Source organism: Silene latifolia, chromosome Y (genome assembly GCF_048544455.1).
Source record: "Silene latifolia isolate original U9 population chromosome Y, ASM4854445v1, whole genome shotgun sequence".
Lineage (NCBI taxonomy): Eukaryota > Viridiplantae > Streptophyta > Magnoliopsida > Caryophyllales > Caryophyllaceae > Silene > Silene latifolia.
In genome coordinates, this window is record NC_133538.1 from 484391214 (window position 1) to 484415878 (window position 24665).

Below are 24665 nucleotides of genomic sequence, written 5' to 3' on the forward strand. Positions count from 1 at the left end.
AAATCGATTTGGGTACACTTGTAAATTGAAGATTTTCTCTCTTTTCTTGGTATTTTCATCAATGGCAAGAACAAAAGGATCAACAAAGGCACCTAAAGCAAAGGCACTCTCAACAAGGCAACAATGTCTTCAAGCAAAGAAAGCCTCATTGGCTATGGTGGTTGCTAGTGCAAACTTGGAAGTTCAACAACAACAAAATCCTCCCTTGGAAGCAACAACATCAACAACTCCGGAAATTTCTCAATTATCAAACTATCCGGAGGTAATTTTTATTTCTAACTCCCATAGGGATACATTTGCCAAGTATGCTAGGAAATCCTTTCTACCCACCAAATTCATATGTGAAGATGCCTTGAACAAATTGGGTGTCCTTGAACAAACAAAAGCCTTCTTTGAAGCCATGGAGTTGGGAAAATTATTTCCTACAAGAGAATTGACATACCCCTCCCTTACCTTGGAATTCTTGAGTTTTTGAAAGTAACTAAGGTAGAGACTAGAGAAAACATCGAGTTCCGCCTTGCCAATGTGAGTAGGAGCATCACCTTTGATGACTTGGGTAAAGCATTAGGTCTTAATGATTCACCTAGTTATTACAAGAAGCCCGAAAAATATGATCCCGCTCCTCTTTGGGAGGCGATTTCCGGGAGGAAATTTGAGAACTTTCATGCTAGTCGCGCTCTATTAGTCCACCATCCGGGCATTAGAGTGTGGCACAAGGTCATCGGGAATACTATCATTGCAAGAAAAGACACTAACCACTTTACCAAGCTCGATTGTGTTCTACTTGAGTCGGCCTTAAATATTGGAAGGGAATTCACCAAGCCTTACAATTCCCTAAGGCTTTTGGTGGAAAGATGGCTCAATGTTGATTGTGGAAAGCAAGGCACCGCTTTTATTATAAATGGAGGTCTAGTCACTCTTTTGGCTAAGTACTTTGATCCGAATTTCAACAAGGATGGCAAGTATGTGGCGAAAAAAAGGGGTCATCTCATTGACATGGATGCCATGATTAACAAGTACAAGTGGGTCACGCATAACCCTCTTGACACCAAATATGGGTGGCTGACCAATGATGCTAGATCTTTTACTTTGCCTTCCAAGATTTGCCTTTTGAGTGTTCATCGGACCAACTACCTCCTTCCCCTCTCAAAAGAAGCCGAATACATCATCCGTCAACAAAGGGGTGAAATTGAAATGCCCTCCTCCTCCATTGTCACACCACCCTATCCATTCAAGTATCAAGAGTTCAAACCCGAAGGTGTTGAAGCAAGCAATGACTAAATGACTCTACTTATGCAAGAGATGCACAAACAAGCTTATAATGATCGGGAAGATGCATACTTAGCCCAATATCCACCCCTCCTTCATTTAGCTACGCAAGGACTACTTGATCAATCATGTCCTTTGCCTAGTTGGGCGGATAGGGAAGTCTTCTTTCCAAGTGCATCTAGGGGTGAGATACCGGGTGACGATGAGGTTGTCGGTGATGAAGGCATTGATGAAGAGGTAAATGAAGAGGAAGAGGCTAATGAAGAAGAATATGATGAAGGAAGTGAGCAAGGAAGTGAAGAGGGGAGTGGAGATGAGTCCACTTCTATTGAGGAAGATGATGACAATGATGATATGGTGGAAGACTAGCAAGCTTTGGAGGCTCCTACCCTCTTGAGGTTTGTCTACTTCTTTCTTTGTTTTATTTATTTATCTTGATCATGGTTGGAGAGTCCTAGCAACATAGAGGACTAACACCTCGGCCCCATTGAGGTGTTCTTATTTCATTGTTCCCACTTTTGAAAATCCAAAATGACAAATTTAGTTTCATGCATTGCATCTTGTGTGCATGAACTACCCCCAACTTTAGGACATTAGAAATAATGTCTATCTCGGTTTGGGGAAGTACATGCCTACGCAACGGGAGTTAATCTAAATTACGCTCTCCATCATAAACAAAAACCCATGCATCATGTAGTGTAGATTAGTATAGCTTGCATTTAGTGTAGAATTCATGCATCATGTTTGCATAATTTCCCATCGTTTTGGCCATTGAGGACAATGCCGGCCCATATTAGTGTGGGGATGGGGAATTCTAACTTAACTTTTATTCAAAAAATCCAAAAAAAATCAAAAAAATTTCGAAAAAACATAAAAATTTGAAAAATTTGAAAATCCAAAAACAAGTTCATTTCCTTTGTAGTGTAGTCATATATATATATATATATATATATATATATATATATATATATATATATATATATATATATATATATATATATATATATATATATATATATATATTGTTGTGAATCTAGGATTTGCATTTAGTTTATATGTCATATTAATTGGTAGAATCATTTGCATTAGGATGTTTATATGGTAGTTGCATCATGGCATGTAGTTTGCATGTTAGAAAAATTTTGTGAAACCATCTACTTAGGAAGCTTGACAAGTGTATATAGGCCCTAGTAGATGCTTTTTCTTCTTAAGACTTTGCTTGTTAGAATGCTTGTAAAACACCCTAGGATGTGTCATGCTAGTATCCTTTGACCCATGGATTACGGCCTAGTCAAGAGTACCTTGTAGTCTGATAACTCTTTGGCTACCGTTTATTCCGAGGTGACCCTTGAAACCATGCATGCATCCATCATCCATGTTCTACCACATTTTTGTCATCAAAGGGAATGGGCACAAAAAGAAATTGATTTGAGTTCAATGAAATGAAAAGTGAAAGAAAGTTTGCAAAATGCATCAAATGAAAAGAGGAGCAAAAATAGAAATCATATGCTTCAAATATAAGGCACCCTCACTACATATGGGGTGACTTTGAAAATGTTCAAAAAGAAATGCAAAAAGTTGAAAAGTTGTCAAGTGTTGAAAAGCCAAAAATCAAAAGAAATGGCAAGAAAGTGTTCTCAAATGTTATATGCCAGAAGGAATTGGGGGGAAAACAAAAACAAAAGCAAACTCCAAAATGAAACTCAAATATCTATTGATCCCTTTATCCATTGTATCCATTTTTGTGCATGGTAGAGAGGGGACAACCCTTCTTCTTGTCTAGGCAAGAGGGGGAATTCCGCGATCCTCCAGTGTTTCTAACGCCATAGGGAGTCTACTCTTGACAAAAGCATTTAACGATTGAGGACAAAGGTACCCTAGCTTGACACGACTTGGAGGTAATTTATTGGTATCCTTCTAGGCTTAGTAGTTTGAAGAAATTGCATCTATGAAGGAGTGTGTACCCTTGTAGATAATTTCCGCCACTTAGATGAGGAAAGTGGATATTATTTTGTAGATGCATCCATTACTTGATTTTGTGTTCTTAATGTTTGGATGTGTCGCCATTTTGGCAAGACCCACCTTGCCTTGCAAGAAGGCATCCTACCTCATGGTTGTCTTGTTGTGAGTTGAAGGGGCGGAGTGAGACCCGATAATTGTCTCATATCGGCTATGTTATTAGGTTAGTTTAAATAATGGTCCTAGTCTTTGTCACGTCTTTACTCGGGATGAGCAAAGGTTCGGTTTGGGGATATTTGATGTGACCATAATTAGAGCATATTTAGTCCCCGAATTAGCCTTGTTCCCATGCTTTTTATTGCATATTTGGGTCATTTATTGTCTTTAGTTCTTTGTTTTGCATATTCTTTGAGGTTTTGTGTCCTTGGTAGGAAAGGAGTGCAAACCTTGCATTTTCATGGCAAAATGAGGCTAAATTAATTGAATTCAATGACCAAGCATCAAGAAGAGATAAGATTAGAAGGCCTTTGTACATACTATAGTAGATGGGCAATGATGAGAAAAGATCCTTGCATCCCCGAGGAAATCCTCAAGGATTTTATGAAGAAAAAGGAAGAAAAGAAGAAGGAACGAAACTGTTTGACAATCCGTGCGGATTGCCCTGAAGACGCCCGTCCAAGGCCTACAATCCGAGCGTCTTCCTCAGCTGGACGCTCGAGCAAAACCACCCAAATCCGCCCGTCTTCCCCCTCTGGATGCCCGTCCAGAAGCACCCAAATCCGCCCGTCCCGTGTCAAAAACGCCCGGATTCCCAGACAGTCTTTTCGTCATCTACAAGCTTCAAGGAAGGATGCACATCGTTTTCTAAGACCAGCGAAAAAGAGACCGGAGTCTCCCTAGAGACCGGCGATTCCTCAAGGACTTAATCGTCATTTAAGCCCTTAGTAAACCCTAATTTATGTAACTAATCCCCACTATAAATACCCCATTAGTCTAATTAGAAGAGCATGTTCTTCTTAGCAACCTTTAGTGTAGTTAATATCAATCAAATCTCTCTTTAATCTTGTAATCAAAATTTAATCAAGTTTCAATACACGTTTTATTTCCTTAATCTCTCTCTTGTTCATCCTTTATTTTGGGTAATTGAAGATTATTTGGGTTATTATTGGGAGATTGACAACCTTCCAATCAAGCATAAAGTACTTCTTTTATTCTTTGCTTTATTATTGGAATCATTAGTAGGTATAATTCTCTTAATCCCTTTTTAATTATTGTTAATTATCTTTATTTATTCATCATGTTTTACTTTGTTGGTATGATTGACAACCTTGCTAGCATGTTCAACATGATAATGAGTGAGTAGTTTCCTTAGCTAGCGTTAATGGGTAATTAGGGGAAACCAACACGGGGGATGATTCATGCTTAAATTAATATGCTTTCATAGTTTATTTGCTTGCTTGTTGTGATCTCAACTTATGCACATGTTATGTTTGATGAAATGCAAGCCTATGAATCCTTGGATTTTGACCCATCACCTATCTTTTCAATGAGACTTGTAAGACATAAACCAACTCGAGTCTCATTAGACCATGCATATAGTTGAGTAGGGAAGATTAAGTCGACTTGTAGGTGTTGTACAATCTAATCGATTCGGCTCCGGGACCCAAACTTTCCTAGGATTGTAAGATATAAACCAACTCGATCCATCATAACAATAATTGCTTGCTTATAATTTGAGAATATGTTTGTATGATCAATTCCCATGAATCCCATATGACCCCATTGATGTGACCATAATTAGCGCATATTTAGCCCCCGAATTAGCCTTGTTCCCATGCTTTTTAGTGCATATTTGGGTCATTTCTTATCTTTAGTTCTTTGTTTTGCATATTCTTTGAGATTTTGATCCCTTAGTAGGAAAGGAGTAAGAATCTTGCATTTTCATGGCAAAACGAGACTAAATTGATCGAATTCAATGACCAAGCATCAAGGAGAGACAAGATTAGAAGGCCTTTGTACATATTATAGTAGAAGAGCAATGTTGAGAAAGGATCCTTGAGTCCCCAAGGAAATCCCCAATGAATTTATGAAGAAAAGGGAAGAAAAAGAAGAAGATATGTTCTTTGAGTGACAATCCGAGCGGATTGTCACCAATCCGTCCGTCCCGCAGCAGCACAATCCGAGCGGCTTTGCCCTATTCCGCTCGGATTCCACCTCCACAATCCGACCGGATTCCCTTGAATCCGCTCGGATTCCAACGCCCGAATCCGCCCGTCCCGACCCTATTCCGCCCGGATTCGGCTCCAGCACGAATTGTCTTCTCCAAGCTACGAAGAAAGAAGCCCTTCTCTCAAAAAATATCGGGTCCCCCTTGCTCAATCTAAAAAGTGTAATTACTAGTGTAGCCCTTAGTTAACCCTAATGAATCCTCCCTAATTTCCACTATAAATACCCCATTAGTCTAATTAGAGGAGCATGTTCTTCTTATCAATAATTAGAGTAGTTAATATCAATCAAATCTCTCTTTAATATTGTAATCAAGTATTAATCAAGTTTTAATCCAAGTTTTAGTTCTTTAATCTCTCTTTTGTTCATCCTTTATTTTGGGTAATTGAAGATTATTTGGGTTATTATTGGGAGATTGACAACCTCTCAATCAAGCATTCAAGTACTTCTTTTATCTTTGCTTTATTATTGGAATCATTAGTAGGTATAATCTCTTAATCCCTTTTTAATTATTGTTAATTACTTTCATTTATTCATCATGTTTCATATTGTTGGTATGATTGAAAACCTTGCTAGCATGATCAACATGATAATGAGTGAGTAGTCTCTTAGCTAGGGTTAATGGGTGATTAGGGGAAACCAACATGGGGAATGATTCATGCTTAAATTAATATGCTTTCATGTTTTATTTGCTTGCTTGTTTTGATCTCAACTCATGCACATGTTATATTTGATGAAATGCTAAGCCTATGAATCCTTGCATTTACTATCATCTTCTATCTTTTCAATGAGACTTGTAAGACATAACCCAACTCGAGTCTCATTAGACCATGCATGTTGTTGAGTAGGGAAGATTAAGTCGACTTGTAGGTGTTGTACAATCTAATCGATTCGGCTCCGGGACCCAAACTTTCCTAGGATTGTAAGATATAACCCAACTCAATCCATCACAACAATAATTGCTTGCTTATAATTTGAGAACATGTTTGTATGACCATATCCCATGATTCCCCTATGATCCCATGACACCCTAGTGCCTTTAATCAATTGTTTACACCCCTTAATTCATCTTGCTTGTTTATTTTCATTGCTATTTTAGTTTAGTGACCTTCTACATCAACCCAATTTGTGACACCCCTTAGACACCACTAGTTACAATAGAAATCTCATTTCAATACCCGTCCCTTGGGATCCGACCTTTACTTGCCTCTTTACTAATTGTAGAGTTGTTTGTGAAGCTATAAATTGTGTTTTGATTCGACCGTGACCCAACGACCACATCTTAATATGTGATCTAGGGGCTAGTGTGAGTGTCATGCCGTACTCGGTGAGTAAAAGGTTGGCGATGGGAGAGCTTACATGCACCAATATCACACTCCAAATGGCCGATAGATCGACGAAGACACCATTAGGGATATGGGAAGATGATCCCCTGCGAATTGGGAAGTTTTTCATCCCGGTGGACTTTGTCATTGTTGATATGGAGGAAGATTCCAACATTCCAATCATCCTAGGAAGACCTTTCCTACACACCGCGGGTGCGGTGATTGATGTGAAACATGGTGAGCTCACTCTAGAAGTGGGAGATGAAAGCATAACCTTTAATCTTGACAAGACTATGAGAGCTCCTCGTTTGCATGAACCATGTTTCATGATTGATCATTATAGCCGAAAGGATGAAAGAAAGAAATCGGAACTCCAATGGAAGAACAAAATTGAAGATTCTCCATTCAAAGAGCAAGTGAATTGTGACAAGGAGAGCTTGCAAAGCTCATCAAAATCAATCAAGGAAGAAGAGGATGGCCTCATTGGCCAAGAGAAGAAATTGGGAGAGTTGTCTCCATCTAAGCAAGAGATTTTCAATGATCAACTTAATGAAGTTTGTGGTCTTTGGGACGACGAATTTGAAGGGATTTTTAATCCCTACATTGGTAATGCCATCGATCAAGACCAACAACAAGGGCCAAGGTCTATTGAAGACCTCTACCATGATAATGAACAAGTCTTTGATTACTTCTTCAAGGTGTTGAGCAACATCAACAACACCTTGAACTTGCCCCCTTGACATCTCATCAAGAATGAGAGTTTGGTGGAGTCCTCCCTAAACCACCACTTGTAAATATTTCTAACTCCCTAACTTACATTTTAATTCTTGTATTGCATTTTTTGTCATCTTTGGATTTTTATTTACTTTGATCAAAATAATTGTCATGTTTGAGAGAAGTGAGGGAGGGACTAACAATTTCAATTGATGTGTAGTGCTTTTAGATTAGTATGGGGATGACAATTGCCTAGGCTATCCATGCTTTGTAGTGCCCCCACAATGAAGAACACAAGACTTGAAGAAAGAATGGAAGAATGGTAAGGGAAATGCATTGTGCACGGATGGAACTGAATCCATGTACACAGGGGAAGAATCCGAGCGGATTCCACAGAATCCGCCCGTCTTAAAGAATCCGAGCGTATTGCAGAAAAAACGCCCGTCCGTCTTTAAGCAAATCCGCCCGTCCCGTGTCAAGCAAATCCGAGCGTCTTCGTCAGAATCCGCCCGTCTTTAGGCGAGTTTTTTAAAGCCCAGAAAGAGCAGAATCCGCACGGATTGGGCAGAATCCGCACGGATTGCCCCTGCAGATTCGAAAATTTCGGTCTCTTTAAAACCCCTCCCACCTTCATTCATTCATTCATTCACTCATAAACACTACCCACAACATCAAAACTCTCATCCTCTCCATCACAAAAACAAAAACCCTCAACAACATTCACAAAAAACAAATCAAACCATCCTTCCAACAACAAATCAATCAATCCTTCTTCAATAAAAATCAAAACCAAGCACAAAATATTCAACCTTTGAGTCGATTTTTGATTTCATAAAGGCAAAGCCTTTCACCTTCAAATCGATTTGGGTATACTACAAATTGAAGATTTTTCATTCTTTTCTTGGTTAGTTCATCAATGGCAAGGACTAAGGGAGCAACAAAGGCAACAAAGGCTAAGGCACTCTCACAAAGGTAAAAGGCTCTTCAAACAAAGAAAGCATTGGCTATGGTGGTAGCAACACCAAACTTGGAAGTGCTACAACAACAACAACCTTCTATGGGAGCAACAACACCTTCTACTCCAGTAATTGATGAACTTTTGCATTATCCGGAGGTAACTTTTATTTCCGATACCCATAGAAATACCTTTGTCAAGTTTGCTATGAAGTCATTACAATCCACCAAATTTATATGTGAAGACACCTTAGGAAAATTGGGTGTTCTTGAGCAAACTAGAGCCTTTTTCAATGCCATGGGGTTGAAGAAATTGTTTAAAACAAAGGAGTTGACATATCCCTCCCTTACCTTTGAATTTTTAAGTTCTTTGAAAGTCACCAAAGTTGAGAATAGGGAGAATCTCGAGTTTCGTCTAGCTAATGTTAGTAGACGCATTACCTTTAGGGAATTTAGTGAAAGTTTGGGTCTTAGTGATGAACCAAGTTATTTCAAGAATTATGGAAAGTATGACCCCGAACCTCTTTGGGAGGCAATCTCCAGGAAGAAATTTGAGGATTTTCATGCGAGTCGTGCTCTTTTGGTCCACCATCCGGGCATAAGAGTATGGCACAAGGTCGTGGGTAACACCATAATTGCAAGGAAAGATACCAATCATTTCACAAAACTTGATTTTATTCTCCTTGAATCGGCTTTGAACATCGGAAGAGTACACACCAAGCCTTACAATTCTTTGAGGCTCTTGGTAGATAGATGGCTCAACATTGATTGTGGGAAGAAGGGCACAACCGTTATTGTCAATGGCGGCCTAGTCACTATCCTAGCGAAGCACTTTGATCCTAACTTCAATAAGGATAACAAGTACAAAGCAAAGGAGGGTGGCCATCTTGTTGATATGCATACTATGATACACAAGTTCAAGTGGGTTTCCCATAACCCCCTTGACACTAAGTATGGATGGCTCACTAGTGAAGCTAGATCGTTCACCTTGCCTTCAAAGATTTGTCGTCTAAGCGTCCACCGGACCAATTATCTACTTCCCCTTTCTAAAGAGGCCGAGTATATTATTCAACAACAAAAGGGTGATCTTGATATGCCCTCCTCTTCCATTGTCATACCACCTTACCCATTTGAGTATGAAGAGTTCAAGCCGGAAGGAGTTGAAGCTGGAAAAGATTATGTGACTCTTCTCATGCAAGCAATGCACAAGCAAGCCTTTGAAGATCGGAAAAATGCTTACTTGGCTCAATATCCACCCCTCCTACACTTAGCTAGGCAAGGACTACTTGATCCATCTTGTCCTTTGCTTAGTTGGGCGGATAGAGAAGTCCTATTTCCGGGTGCATCTAGGGTCGTTTTGGGTGACAATGAGGTTGTTGGTAATGATGAAGAAGTTGATGACAACATTGATGAAGAAGCAAGTGAAGGAGAAAAGGATGGTGAAGATGACGATGAGGAAGATGAGGAAGAAAGTGAAGAAGCAAATGACAAGGGAAGTGGCAATGTGGCCACTTCTAATGAGGGAAGTGATGGTGATAGCATGATGGAAGATTAGCAAGCCTTGGAGACTCCTACCCTCTCATGGTTTGTCTATTTCTCTCTTTGTATTTTATATAATTTTGATCATTGTTGGAGTAGTCCTAGCCCCATTAGAGGACTCACACCTCGGTACCATTGAGGTGTTCACATTTTATTGTTCCCATTTTCAAAATCCAAAATGACAAATTAGTTTCATGCATAGCATAGTGTGTGCATGAACTACACCCATCTTTGGACATTAGCAATAGTGTCTCACTCGGTTTGGGGAAGTTAATGCATACACAACGGGAGGTAATCTAAATTATCCTCTCCGTCATAACAAAAAACCATGCATCATGTAGTGTAGCTTAGTGTAGATTGCATTTAGTATAAAAATCATGCATCATCTTTGCATAATTTCCATCATTTTGGCCATTGAGGACAATGCCTATATTAGTGTGGGGATGGGAATTCTAACATTTAACTTTTATTCAAAAAACCCAAAAAAATTGAAAAATCTCAAAAATCATAAAAATTTGAAAATTGAAAACCCAAAAACATGTTTATTTCCTTTTGTAGTCTTGTATATATTGTCTTGTATATATTGTGTTTGTTCTACCCTTGTTCACATTGATTGACTACGCCACATCCGAGACATGAGGATATTGAAGACCGCATGGTATGATCTTTCCAATCTCCTTTTTCCTCTTCATGTTAATGACTATGTGGCTTTATTTTGATTGATGCGGTATAACAATGTGAACTTAGGACTTGCATTTAATTTATATGTCATATTAGTTGATAGAATCACTTGCATTAGGATGTTTATATTAGTTGCATCATGGCATGTAGTTGCATGTTAGAAATGTTTTGAAAAATGCCTATTTAGGAACTTTGACAAGAGCAACTAAGCCATTACAAATACTTGTTCAACTTAAGACTTTGCCTACTAGAATGGTTGTAAAACACCCTAGATAGTGTCATACTAGTGTCTTTTGACCCATGACCCAAGGCCTAGTCAAGGGTTTGCATGTGAGTCACCTATCCAACCCCGTGATGCGATGTGGACTTGGTTAACTTGTCTAGGTGACCTTGTTTGACCTTGTGGTGAGGCAACCCAAAAATATTTTCTATCAATAAGCTTGAAGTGCTCATTTCAAAGAAATTTTGTCATGTGGAAGTAATGTAATGCCAAGGAAACCTCAAATGTTATGAATTGTTGAAAGTTGAGAAATTTAAGTTGTTTTGATGGAGGCGTACCACTTCGATGTGCTTTGGTGCGGGATCCATTGAATTGGGCCCCATACGGTTGTGAATTCGGCCGCCTGCAGACAGAGTGACTATCACCCCGAAAAGCTATTGTCTAGAGGTTAACCGGTTGCCTAATAAGCGATTGGCGAAAGCAAAGGACACTAGCCCGGAAGGGACAAACCCCATCTTAAATTTTTGAAATGTGAAAGTGAAATGAGGACAATTTTGAATACTAGTCATATCCACCCGTTGTGAATAAAGATTTGAGCATTTCATTCCCAAAAAGCCTTTTGTCAAGCCACTTGGTCGAGTTTGGGACGATCCATGACCTTTACTTTTGTAGAGAATTCGAGACTTGTCATGTCATATGCTACTAGCATCATAGGGATCATCATTCCACCACCATCCGATCGCTCTTGACGAAAGCATTTGGAAATTGAGGATGAAAGTAGTCTAGTTTAACACCATTTGGAGGTGATTTAGTGCCATCCTCTTAGACTTAGTAATTTGTTGAACTAGTATTTGTGAAGGATTACATGCTCTTAAATTTGTTTCTCTTTAGTGCCTCCGCCACTTGATGAGGAAGTGGCTATTCTTTTTGTAGATGCATCCATTATGTGATTTTTGTGTGCTTAATGTTTGGATGTGTCGCCATTTTGGCAAGACCCACCTTGCCTTGCAGGAAGGCATCCTACCTCATGGTTGTCTTGTTGTGAGTTGAAGGGGCGGAGTGAGACCCGCTAATTGTCTCATATCGGCTATATTATTAGGATAGGTTAGTATTGGTCCTAGTCTTTGTCACCTCTTTACTCGGGACGAGCAAAGGTTCGGTTTGGGGATATTTGATGTGACTATAATTATCGCATATTTAGCCCCCGAATTAGCCTTGTTCCCATGCTTTTTAGTGCATATTTGGGTCATTTCTTATCTTTAGTTCTTTGTTTTGCATATTCTTTGAGATTTTGATCCCTTGGTAGGAAAGGAGTAAGAATCTTGCATTTTCATGGCAAAACGAGACTAAATTGATCGAATTCAATGACCAAGCATCAAGGAGAGACAAGATTAGAAGGCCTTTGTACATATTATAGTAGAAGAGCAATGTTGAGAAAGGATCCTTGAGTCCCCAAGGAAATCCCCAAGGAATTTATGAAGAAAAGGGAAGAAAAGAAGAAGATATGTTGCTGAGTGAGAATCCGAGCGGATTGTCACCAATCCGTCCGTCCCGCAGCAGCACAATCCGAGCGGCTTTGCCCTATTCCGCTCGGATTCCACCTCCACAATCCGACCGGATTCCCTTGAATCCGCTCGGATTCCAACACCAGAATCCGCCCGTCCCGACCCTATTCCGCCCGGATTCGGCTCCAGCACGAATTGTCTTCTCCAAGCTTCGAAGAAAGAAGCCCTTCTCTCAAAAAATACCGGGTCCTCCTTGCTCAATCTAAAAAGTGTAATTACTAGTTTAGCCCTTAGTTAACCCTAATGCATCCTCCCTAATTTCCACTATAAATACCCCATTAGTCTAATTAGAGGAGCATGTTCTTCTTATCAATAATTAGAGTAGTTAATATCAATCAAATCTCTCTTTAATATTGTAATCAAGTATTAATCAAGTATTAATCCAAGTTTTAGTTCTTTAATCTCTCTTTTGTTCATCCTTTATTTTGGGTAATTGAAGATTATTTGGGTTATTATTGGGAGATTGACAACCTCTCAATCAAGCATTCAAGCACTTCTTTTATCTTTGCTTTATTATTGGAATCATTAGTAGGTATAATCTCTTAATCCCTTTTTAATTATTGTTAATTACTTTCATTTATTCATCATGTTTCATATTGTTGGTATGATTGACAACCTTGCTAGCATGATCAACATGATAATGAGTGAGTAGTCTCTTAGCTAGGGTTAATGGGTGATTAGGGGAAACCAACATGGGGAATGATTCATGCTTAAATTAATATGCTTTCATGTTTTATTTGCTTGCTTGTTTTGATCTCAACTCATGCACATGTTATATTTGATGAAATGCTAAGCCTATGAATCCTTGCATTTACTATCATCTTCTATCTTTTCAATGAGACTTGTAAGACATAACCCAACTCGAGTCTCATTAGACCATGCATGTTGTTGAGTAGGGAAGATTAAGTCGACTTGTAGGTGTTGTACAATCTAATCGATTCGGCTCCGGGACCCAAACTTTCCTAGGATTGTAAGATATAACCCAACTCAATCCATCACAACAATAATTGCTTGCTTATAATTTGAGAACATGTTTGTATGACCATATCCCATGATTCCCCTGTGATCCCATGACACCCTAGTGCCTTTAATCAATTGTTTACACCCCTTAATTCATCTTGCTTGTTTATTTTCATTGCTATTTTAGTTTAGTGACCTTCTACATCAACCCAATTTGTGACACCCCTTAGACACCACTAGTTACAATAGAAATCTCATTTCAATACCCGTCCCTTGGGATCCGACCTTTACTTGCCTCTTTACTAATTGTAGAGTTGTTTGTGAAGCTATAAATTGTGTTTTGATTCGACCGTGACCCAACGACCACATCTTAATTTGTGAACACTAAGCGGACTCGCACCACCCTTGACACCCTAGTGCCTTTTATCAATTGTTTACATCCCTTTTAATCCATCTTGCTTGTTTACTTTTATTGCTATTTAGTTTTGTGATCTTCTACTTCAAACCCCAATTGTGACACCCTTAGACACCACTAGTTGCAATAGAAATTCTCATCTCAATTCCCGTCCCTTGGGATCCGACCTTTACTTGCCTCTTTACTAATTGTAGAGTTGTTGGTGAAGTTATAAATTTTGTTTTGGTGTAGGTGCTCCTAACGACAAGTACTGAAAACTAAACCCCACGAGGGATCACGACCAGCCTTGTTCAAGGAGAATTCTACCTTTTCTTCACCCACTTATAGAGAAAGCTTTCCATTCTTCACATCAATCATGGCACCCCCCGTAGCAAGGCAAGGGCGCCCCAATATGATGGGAATATTTGAGTCCTCGGGGATATCTATTACATAGAAGTCGCATGGGAATGCAAGTTTGCCCACCTTGAGTGGGACATCCTCCACAAGACCGATCGGGTATCTTACCGACCTATCCGCAAGTTGGAGAGAAACCCTTGTTGGTGAAATCTCATAACCCTTCAACTTCTTGAAAATTTTGAGGGGCATAAGACTAATGCTTGCCCCCAAATCACACAAGGCTCTCTCAATATGCACGGTTCCAATTTTGCAAGGTATGGAAAAACTCCCCGGGTCTTCAAGCTTTTGAGGAGCCTCATTCATAATAATTGCACTACACTCCTTGGATAAGTTCACCGTTGTTGTTGGGCTCAAGGAGTTTTTGTTTGAGATGAGCTCCTTCAAGAATTTTCCATAGCTTGGTATTTCCTTTACGGCATCAACGAAGGGCATGGTGATGTTGATACCCTTCATCATGTCCATGAACTTCCATATTTTTGTTGAAGTTTGTCTCTTGCCAACCTTTGTGGGAAAGGAATGGGTGGCACATAGGTCCTCACAACTTGTTTTTTTGGTTCTTAAACAATTTTTCTTGGTTCATCAATCACCTTTGGAGTTTCCACAACAATTTCCACAAGTTCATCTTCAACCCCTTTTTCTTCAACTACCTTAGGAGGTTCAACCACAATTTGAGGTTCAACCACATCACCCGGTCTACTACTCTTCCTCTTCTTGACAAATGCTCGGTCTTCCAAATCTCTACCACTCCTCAAGTGGATAACATTTATGGTTTTCGGATTTTCCTTGGTTTTACCCGGGAATTTTCCATGAGAGGCTTGTAGTTGGCTCATTTGGGAGGCCAATTGGGAGATTTGATTGTCCGTCATCCGTTGAGAAGCTTTCATTTGGGTTCTAAGTTGCTTGATTGTTGAGGTTATCTCTTCTTGATTTTGAGTGGAATGGTTGATGAATTGGTTTTGGGATGTCATCGATTGTTCCATCATGAGTTCCATGTTTGACTTTGGTTGGGTGGATTGTTGGAAAGGTTGGGAGTTTTGTTGGAAAGGTGGGTTGCTTGGTGGATTGAGTGGTTGAAATTGTTGTCTTGGTTGGAAGGTTCTTCCTTGGAAACCCGGTGGACCTTGGTTGAATGTCGTGTTTGGTTTTTGAACTTGAAAGTTTTGTGTGAATTGTGGTTTTTGTTGGAAGGTGGGGTTTTGGACATTTTCTGAACCATAGGAGAAGTTTGGGTGGGCTCTCATTCCGGGATGATATTGGTTGTTGTTAAATGCTAGCTTGGCCGGACTAGACTCCCATATCCCGTTCACTTGCTCCATGGAATTGCCCTCTCCTACCATCAAAGGACACTAATTGGGTTGGTGTCCTTGGTCTCCACAAATCTCACAACTATAAACTTGGTTCCTCATACAAGAAGAATTGCTAGATGTGTTTCTTGAACTCATCAAGGTAACTTGTTGCTTAAGCTCTTCAATCAACCATTTAACTTCAACATTATTGGCTGATTCAACCGTTGACTTTCCTTTCCTCTTGTTCCTATCATTGTTCCAATGAAAGGTACGAGAAGCCATCTCTTCAATAAGCTCTTTGGCCGTCTTGTGATCTATTTTATTCAATGCTCCCTTTCCCGAGCCGGAATCAAGGATTATCTTCATTTCATTGTTCAACCCTTCATAGAAGTTGTTGATTAGCTCATCATCCCCAATCCCGTGGTGAGGACATAGCCTTTGGAGGCCATTGTACCTCTCCCATGCTTCGTAAAGGGTCTCATCTTCTTGTTGGGTGAAGCCTTGGAGCTCACTCTTGATTCTTGCGGTTCGTTGTGGTGGGAAATACTTGTTTAGGAAAGCCTTGGAGACGTCGTCCCAAGTCCGAAGAGAGTCGGGTTCACAACTTTTAAGCCACTCCTTGGCATTTCCCCTCAAGGAGTAAGGGAAAAGCCTAAGGCGTACGGCAACCTCCGACACTCCGTTGGCCTTGAACATGTCACAACTATCCAAGAACTCGTTGAGATGTTCGTTGGGGTTTTCGGTGGCACCCCCACCGAATTGATTCCCTTGGACAAGTTGTAGCAAGGTGGCTTTCACATCAAAGTTGTTGGCTTGAATGGGTGGCTTGATAATACTCGGATTCACAACCTTTTTCGGAGCCAAGTTATCTCGCATAGGAACCGCGGTCATTGTCACTTCTTCTCCCGGAGTTGCAAAGGGATTCTCAAAATTTTCAAAAGCACTTGGTTCTTCTTGAAAGTCTTCAACTACTAAATTTTCTTGGGAAGTTGGTGTTTCTATAAGCCCTCTTCTACGGAGTGAATTTAGTCTTCTTGCGGTAGCTTCAATCTCGTGGTCAATCAGATCAATTGGTTGACCTCTTCGAGTTCTCCTACTCATGCAAAAAGTCCTACACACTCAAGAGAAGGATTAGTAACACAAAAGACTTAGTCTAAACTAGAACAAAGACAATTAATATCTAGCCGAACTCCCCGACAACGGCGCCAAAAACTTGATGGTATCAAGGTATACCTCACAAGTGCACGATTTGTCGATGCACAGTTTAGAGGGTCGATCCCACAAGGAGTAGGTAGATTACTAATCGTTCTAGTTCACGAGCTTAGCTAAGTCAAATTAAAATTGAGAGGTGGTAACGATCTAGCACTAAACTAGCAAATTAAAAGGCTAATAAACTAGACAAGCAAAGAACAAGCTAACAAGGATTAAGAGTTGATCAAATAATAGGAAAGGCTAGAACTCGATTCTCCAACGAATATACGTAATTCCACATTTTAATTCCCTCGGCTAATCTCAAGGGGTAGAAAGGTAAGGGGCGATGGCTCTAATTCGCCTAGAACCTCCCTCTCGGGTTCGCAATTGGACACTAGCTCCTCCAACTAACCCCCCCTCTCGGGTTCGAAAGTCGGTATCCCAAGTCTAAAGCCCAACAACCCGAAAACACATATAATTCTCAAGGTAGCCTAGCATTAACTAAGGTCATTAAGCCCCCATCAAACTCCGGTTCATCCCACTCCTCCTCTCGGAGGTCGATTTCAAACGCTAACCTAGAGGTACCCTCCCCCGGTTCTCCCTTTCGGTCTCAACCGCGGTTAGCAATAGGGTCAAGTTCCGCGTACCCAATTTCCAACCTAACCAACTCTCGTTGGTGGACAAGGGTCACAAATTGACACTACCCAAAAATCAATCCATAAACATTTCATTCCTCTAAGCTACCCTCACCAATTTCCCCCAACAAATTAGCCTAAATGAGAATTAATTAGTGAAATTACCCATACCGGGTCAAACCGAGTCCTAGTAGAAGACTACTCACTAATCATGTTTCTAAAGGCATGAGAAGCAATAAAGATGGAGACTTTAAGCATAAAAATAATGGGAAAATGAATTCTACTTCTAAACATGTAACAATCCAACAATAATTGTTAAGAAAGATAATTTAATCTAATAATGACGATGATTAAACTAAAAGACACAATCTTTAACATAAGTAACTCAAAGATTCAATCTTTAACACAAGGAAATCAAAGACTCAATCTTTGGGTGCAAATAACAAGGGTGAACAAAGGAAAGATGAACAAGAGTGGAAATAACAACAATCAAACAACAAGGATGGAAATTTAACATAAACAATTGAACTAAACTTAATGGAAAAGCAAATGTAAACTAATGAAATTAGGAAGAGAAATAATACCAAGTCAATAGCAAGAAAGGAATTTGGATTGATATTTTCCTCCGCAAATAACTAACGCATTGAGAGGGAAGATTATGAGTTTTAAACAAACTCCAGATGAAAATTTGTATGAAGCATGGGGTCGATTTAAGAAGCTTGTTCAGTCTGTCCCACATCACGGTTTCAATCAGTGGTTTTTGTTGGAGTATGTGTCCTCAATAATAGTGCGATCACATGTTTAAATCTCAAGATAGGAATATGTAAGGGATGCTTCATTTATATAATCAACTGATCAACATTAATCAGTAATGATTGACTAACTAGAGTTTGACATTACTGTCGTTTGACGGTGGTGATCAGTTGATCCTTTAAGGTCACACCTATAGGACAATTCCCTTAATAGATAAGTTGATTAATTATATATCGATACAAGTTAATCAATTCATTAAAATTGAACAATTTGTGAGTAAGAATAAATATCTTATTGTAATTTGATTAAATAAGCTTCACTTTAGTAATTAAAAGATTTTATTACTAAAATTGATTATTGTTTATGAAACAATTGAATTTGGAATGATTGATTAATTATAATTGCAAAATGTTGTGAATTATAGTTATATGACGAAATCATATTGTATGTTATATATTCTGGTCCTAAAACGTATTTAGGTCATTTTGATGATTTATGGTATTTTATTGTTCATTTTAATGATTTTTAGTTATTTTATTTCATTTTAATGACTAAAATGATATTTAAAATACTAAAAATAGTTAGACATAGTTTATGACTTTGAAATTTTTATACGACCTCCCATGCATATTTTACTTATTGTATGTAAAATTTCGTATAAATTTGATGTATTTTGCATGATTTGTAATTTTTATGAGATAAAAATGGATTAAATAAAGGTAAAATGTTTAAAAATAGTTAAACTTCGAAACAGGCCATGAAATTTTAATATATTGTCAAATGTACATTTTACTCATTGTGTGTAAAATTTAAGATGAACTTGATTCATTTTACGTGATTTATGAATTTTTAGTGTAAAAATGACATAAATAGTAACTATTTTAGCATAAATAGCTAAAACGAATTACATGGCATGAGAAAATTATTTTAGGTTGCATATATATCCCACTTATCAGATCTAAAGTTGTAAAATTGATTAGATTAATTTTCGCATGCTTTAGATGTTTTATTTGATAAAACCGATAAATCGCAACTACATTTTCTCGAAATAAATTCAAAAATTTTAAACCATAATTTTTGATATTAATAGTGTCATGGATACATTCCAGAATGTTCAAAAAATTAAAATTAAAATTTTGAAATTATTGTAATTTAATTTGAATTTATTACAAAAAAGTTATGATTTTAGGGTCAAAAATGAGCATAAAATTATATCAAGTTGAATTATTGTCAAAAATTGAATAACTTTTTAGTCCTAAGAGAGTTAAGATAATTAAATTGGACTAAGATTAGATTTTAGTATTACTTTGCGATTTTAACAAGTTAAAAATCGCGAATTTCCATAAAACCGGGTTATATGATCGATATAAGTTAAATAGGGCGATTTGGCATATAATTTGGCATGATAGATACATATTATAATGCTTCATATTTCATTGTTGAATGACATATTTTATTTATGTAATTTTATCTTAGTATGGCCTTAGTTTTAATCGATATTACTCGTAATGTAAGGGGATATTGATTCGGTTGTAATTTAATGTGATCTCGTATCACTTTTATTTTTACTAGTTTTCCATATTACAAATGTATAATAGGAAAAGCTATGTATTTTATTATTATTTGTAATTCCGGTGTTCCTTCAAGATGGTGCCATTCGAAAAAACGTTCCGACGAAGACGGTGTTCTTGGGAGGCGCGCCACTTGAAGATTCAAGGGACCAAAAGAGTTGATTTCTGAATTTGTAATAGATTATTTGATTTTCTATTTTCCGAAGGCCTAATGTGAACATTATTTGCGCACATTTAGTCTCCTAATTGAACATATTTTGCATACTTTTATAACATTTCATGACCATTTTATCCGTAAAAAACTTTCTATTTTGCTTTCCTAGTGCATTTTATATGTTTTATAGGAAAAGAGATAATAAGGCGGAAATTCCCGTCTTTCATGCATAAAACAAATAAATAGTATATAGAGGCATTTTAGGCTTAAAAGCAAAAAGAAAGGGAACAACAACCTATCTGGAGCGGGTCAAGCTTATCTGGAGCGGGTCACTGCTCAACCCGCTCGGGTCAATTTAAACCCGCTCGGGTTGAAGCTCTGGGTGCTCGTTTTTAGCACGAGACGAGCATATTCCTAGACAGGAAGTTTTTCCTTGCTGCGTGAACCATGATCCGCGCATATTTTTCAAAGACTAGCTAAAAGGAGACCGGCATCTTTTCTGAGAGGAGCGATTCCCTACCCAACATTTAGCATTGTTATTTACTATTTTATCCTGGCTTGACCTAATGATGCTCTATTATATATACCCCATTTCTAATATTCAAACCATCAAGTTTTCATTAGATTAATTCAATCCTTCTTTAGATTAGGTTAAGATTTCATTAGGAGTATATTAGAATAGATTACTCTTTAATCTTTCCACAAATCACACATTAATCTTTCCTTTAATTATTGATCAAGTTTATTATTGAGTAATTCAAGTTTATTATTGGATAATTAGAAGATCATTTGGGTTTATTGGGAGATTGGCAACCTTCCATCAATCATCAAGTACTTCTATTATTCTTTGCATTATTATTTTGGAATCTCCATAGGTATAATTCTCTTAATCTTTGTTTTAATTATTGTTAATCTTTCTTACTTTTTCATCATGTTTTGCCTTGTTAATATGATTGACGACCTTGTTAGCATGTCAAACTTGATAATGAGTGAGTAGTCTCTTAGCTAGGATTAATGGATAATTAGGGAAACCAACATGGGGATTGATTCATGCTTAATCTAATATGTTCAAATAATTAATTTGCTTGCTTGTTGTAATGTCAACCTATGCACATGTTATGTTTGATGAAATGATAAGCCTATGAATCTTTGCATTTACAACCATCTCTTATCTATTCAACTTGACTTGTAAGACATAAACCAACTCGAGTCTTGTTAGACCATGCATAGAAGTGATTAGGGGGAAAGTAAGTCGACTTGTAGGTGTTGTACAATCTAATTGATTCGGCTCCGGGACCCAACTCTTCCTAAGAACCGTAAGACATAAACCAACTCGGTTCCTTTACAACAATAATTGCTTACTTATAATTGAGAACATGTTTGTATGACCAACTCCCATGATTTCCTTATGAACCCATGATATCCTAGCCTTTTTAGTCATTTGTTTACATCTTTTCTCTTGTTGCTTGTTTATTGGTTTTAATAGTTTAAAATCATCAACCCATTATAATTGTGACAACCCCAAGCACAACAATAACTAGATTGAATAATTTGAGTAACCATTGTCCCATGGATAGACCTCGACTTACCGCTAACTAGTTGTTTATTGAGTATTATAAATGTGTTTGATTGGGAGCCCCGACGACATCTAACCCATCAAAATGGCGCCGTTGCCTGGGACGGTTTTAACTTGATTTGATTTTCATAGATTGTTATTAGTTGTGTCTTCCTTTGCCTTGGGGAAGTAAAAATCCTCAAGGTTTGTTCTAATTGTTTTCAAGTTGTTTGATATTTTGCATGTCTAGAAGATCACAAGGTAACTTGTTACCCATTGATCACGAAATTGAAAGGACTTTGACAACCAATATAATACTTGCTAGAGGTACTTTGAGAGGTATTGGTGAGGTTGTACAAAATACTATTGAGTTCACCAACCCTTTTGCAAGAGAAGGTGAGGAGAACCCAACACCCAATCAATCACAAAATCAACCCACAATGCCTAAATTTTCATCACATTCCGTACCAACCGAGGAGAACCTACCCAATGGTACTCCCACACCACAACACTTAACCGGAAATTTCAATGCTAAATCCGCATTTATCCAATTATTTGAAAGAAGCCAAATTGGGGGGATGCCTAGTGAAGACCCTCACTCTCACATGGAGTCTTTTTGTGACTATTGTGATGCGATTTCACAAACCGGTGTGACTCAAGACCAAATTCGATGGGTCTTATTTCCTTTTTCTCTAATCGGCACCACAAAACAATGGTTGAAAAGCCTTGATAAGGCTACTCTTGGAATTGACTCTTGGAAGAAGTTAGCTCTAGCTTTCTACAAAAAATTCTACCCTCCGGAAAAGACTAACATGCTAAGAGCTCAAATTACGGGTTTTAAGCAAAGGGATGAAGAATCTTTGTATGAAGCTTGGGAGCGGTTCAAAGGAATTTGTCGCTCATGTCCTCATCATGGACTTAGCGAGTGGTCCTTGGTACAACAATTTTCGAATGGTCTTTATGAAGACTCAAGAAACATTCTCAACATGGGATCAAATGGTATGTTCACCGAAGTTGATGATAATCAAATATGGAACAAGATTGAGGAAATGACTGTCCATAATTCACAATATAGTAAACCTCGCAAGGCTACTAGAGGAGGAAAGCATGAAGTGGACTCTATTACTCAATTGGGTGCTCAACTTAGTGCTCATATTGATACCATTAACTTGAAGTTTGAAAAGGCTATGGCTAAACTTGAAGAAGCCTTAAAATCACCAAAGCATCATGTTAATGCCATGGTAGCATCTTCATTAATCCCAAGTGGGATATGTGAGAATTGTGGAACTTTTGGACATGACCAAAGTGAATGTAGGGGAACAAATGAACAAGTGAATGCTTTTCAAGTATACAAGAGTGGTACCCCTTATTCCAATTATTACAATGAAAATACCAAATTCCACCCAAATCTCTCATACAAAAGTCAAAATGTTCAAAACCCTCAACAAACATACACCCCACCTCCCATGAGAAACCAAAATAAATGACCCTTTTTCAACCAAAACCAAGGTTACCAAAATCAAACTCCATACAATCAACAAAATGACCAAGGTTTTGATGTTCAAAAAGCGGTCCTCCAAATGCAAAAGAATCAACAAGATTTTTTCACTCAAATGCAAAAGGATAGCCAATCAAAGGACATCACCATCAACAACATTCTAGCCCACACAAATATGTTGGAAACCCAATTGACCCAACTAGAATATTCAAACTCTCAAAGACAAAAGGGGCAATTACCACCTCAAGGTAATCCCCCAAGACATGAAACGGTTAGTGCCATCCACTTGAGGAGTGGTACGAGATATGAAGGACCAAAGAAGCAAGTTGAGGATGAAGTTGTGGAAGCTAGTGACAAAGAAGAAGTTGTGCAAAACTCTAAGGAAGATGAACCAACAAAAGAAGAAGTTTCAAAGAAAAGTCAAGAAAAGGCCAAGGAGAAGGAGCCCATCGTGATTAGACTTCCATTCCCAAGTCGTCAAGCTAAGCCTAAGTTTGATGACCAACTTGGAAAATTCATGGAAATTGTGAAGAATTTGGAAGTCTTGATTCCTTTCACGGAATTAATCAATCACGTGCTGGCCTATGCAAAGTACATGAAGGACATCCTTACGAAAAAGAAGTCGATCCGGAAGCTTGAGACTATCGCCTTCACTACGGTGAGTAGTGCAATCCTTCAAGGGAGTTCACCTCCAAAACTTAAAGACTCGGGAAGCTTCTCAATACCGTGTACCATTGGCGACACCACGATCAACAAAGCTTTGTGTGATCTAGGAGCAAGCGTGAGTGTTATGCCGTATTCGGTTAGTAAAAGGCTAGGGATGGGAGAACTTAAATGTACCAACATAACACTTCAAATGGCCGATAGATCGACGAAGACACCGTTAGGGATATGGGATGAAGTTCCCGTGAGAATCGACAAATTCTTCATCCCGGTGGACTTTGTCATTGTTGAAATGGAAGAAGACTCCAATACTCCGATCATCCTCGGTAGACCTTTCTTGCACACCGTGGGTGCGGTGATAGATGTGAAGCACAGAGAGCTTACTCTATAAGTGGGAGACGAGACCATAACTTTCAATCTTCACAAGACCATGACAACTCCCCGTTTGCGTGAACCATGCTTTATGGTTGATCACTATAGCCGGAAGGATGATAGGAAGAAGTCGGAGTTCCAATGGAAAAATAAAGTTGATGATGCTCCATTCAAAGAGAAAGAGAATAGCAACAAAGAGAGCTTGAAAAGCTCACCCATGACAAGTGAAGAAGATGGCCTCATTGGCCAAAACAAGAAAGAAGGAGAGTTGTCTCTATCAACTCAAGAAATTTTTAATGATCAAGTAGACGAAGTTTGTGGTCTTTGGGATGATGAGTTCTAAGGGATATGCAATCCCTACATTGGTAAAGCTATGAACTAAGACCATCACGGAGAACAAGTGCAAAGATCTATTGAGGACCTCTATCATGACAATGAACAAGCTTTTGACTAATTCTTCAAGGTGTTGAGTAACATCAACAACACCTTGAACATGCCCCCTGGACATCTCACATTGGATGAGAGTTTGGTGGAGTCCTCCCTAAACCACCATTTGTAAATATTCTAACTCCCTAACTTGCATTTCAATTTTTACATTGCATTTTTGTTATTTTTGGATTTATATTTTTGTGCCTTGATCACGATATTCATCATTTTGAGAGAAATGAGGGAGGGACATATGATTTCATTAATCTGTAGTGCTTTGACTTAGTGTGGGGATAGCAATTGCCTAGGCTATTCATGCCTTTGTAGTGCCCCACAAT

The 24665-nt window shown here is 38.4% G+C and overlaps 2 non-coding genes across 2 annotated transcripts; one reads left to right on the top strand and one right to left on the bottom strand.

Annotated features, from left to right (window-relative positions):
• Nucleotides 1–15924: 15924 nt before the first annotated feature.
• On the top strand, nucleotides 15925–16031 carry LOC141635378 (small nucleolar RNA R71). Its single transcript, XR_012540071.1, has one exon. It is a non-coding gene; the product is annotated as a small nucleolar RNA R71 (small nucleolar RNA).
• A 6149-nt stretch (nucleotides 16032–22180) lies between these two features.
• Nucleotides 22181–22287, bottom strand: LOC141636711 (small nucleolar RNA R71). Its single transcript, XR_012541303.1, has one exon. It is a non-coding gene; the product is annotated as a small nucleolar RNA R71 (small nucleolar RNA).
• Nucleotides 22288–24665: the final 2378 nt, after the last annotated feature.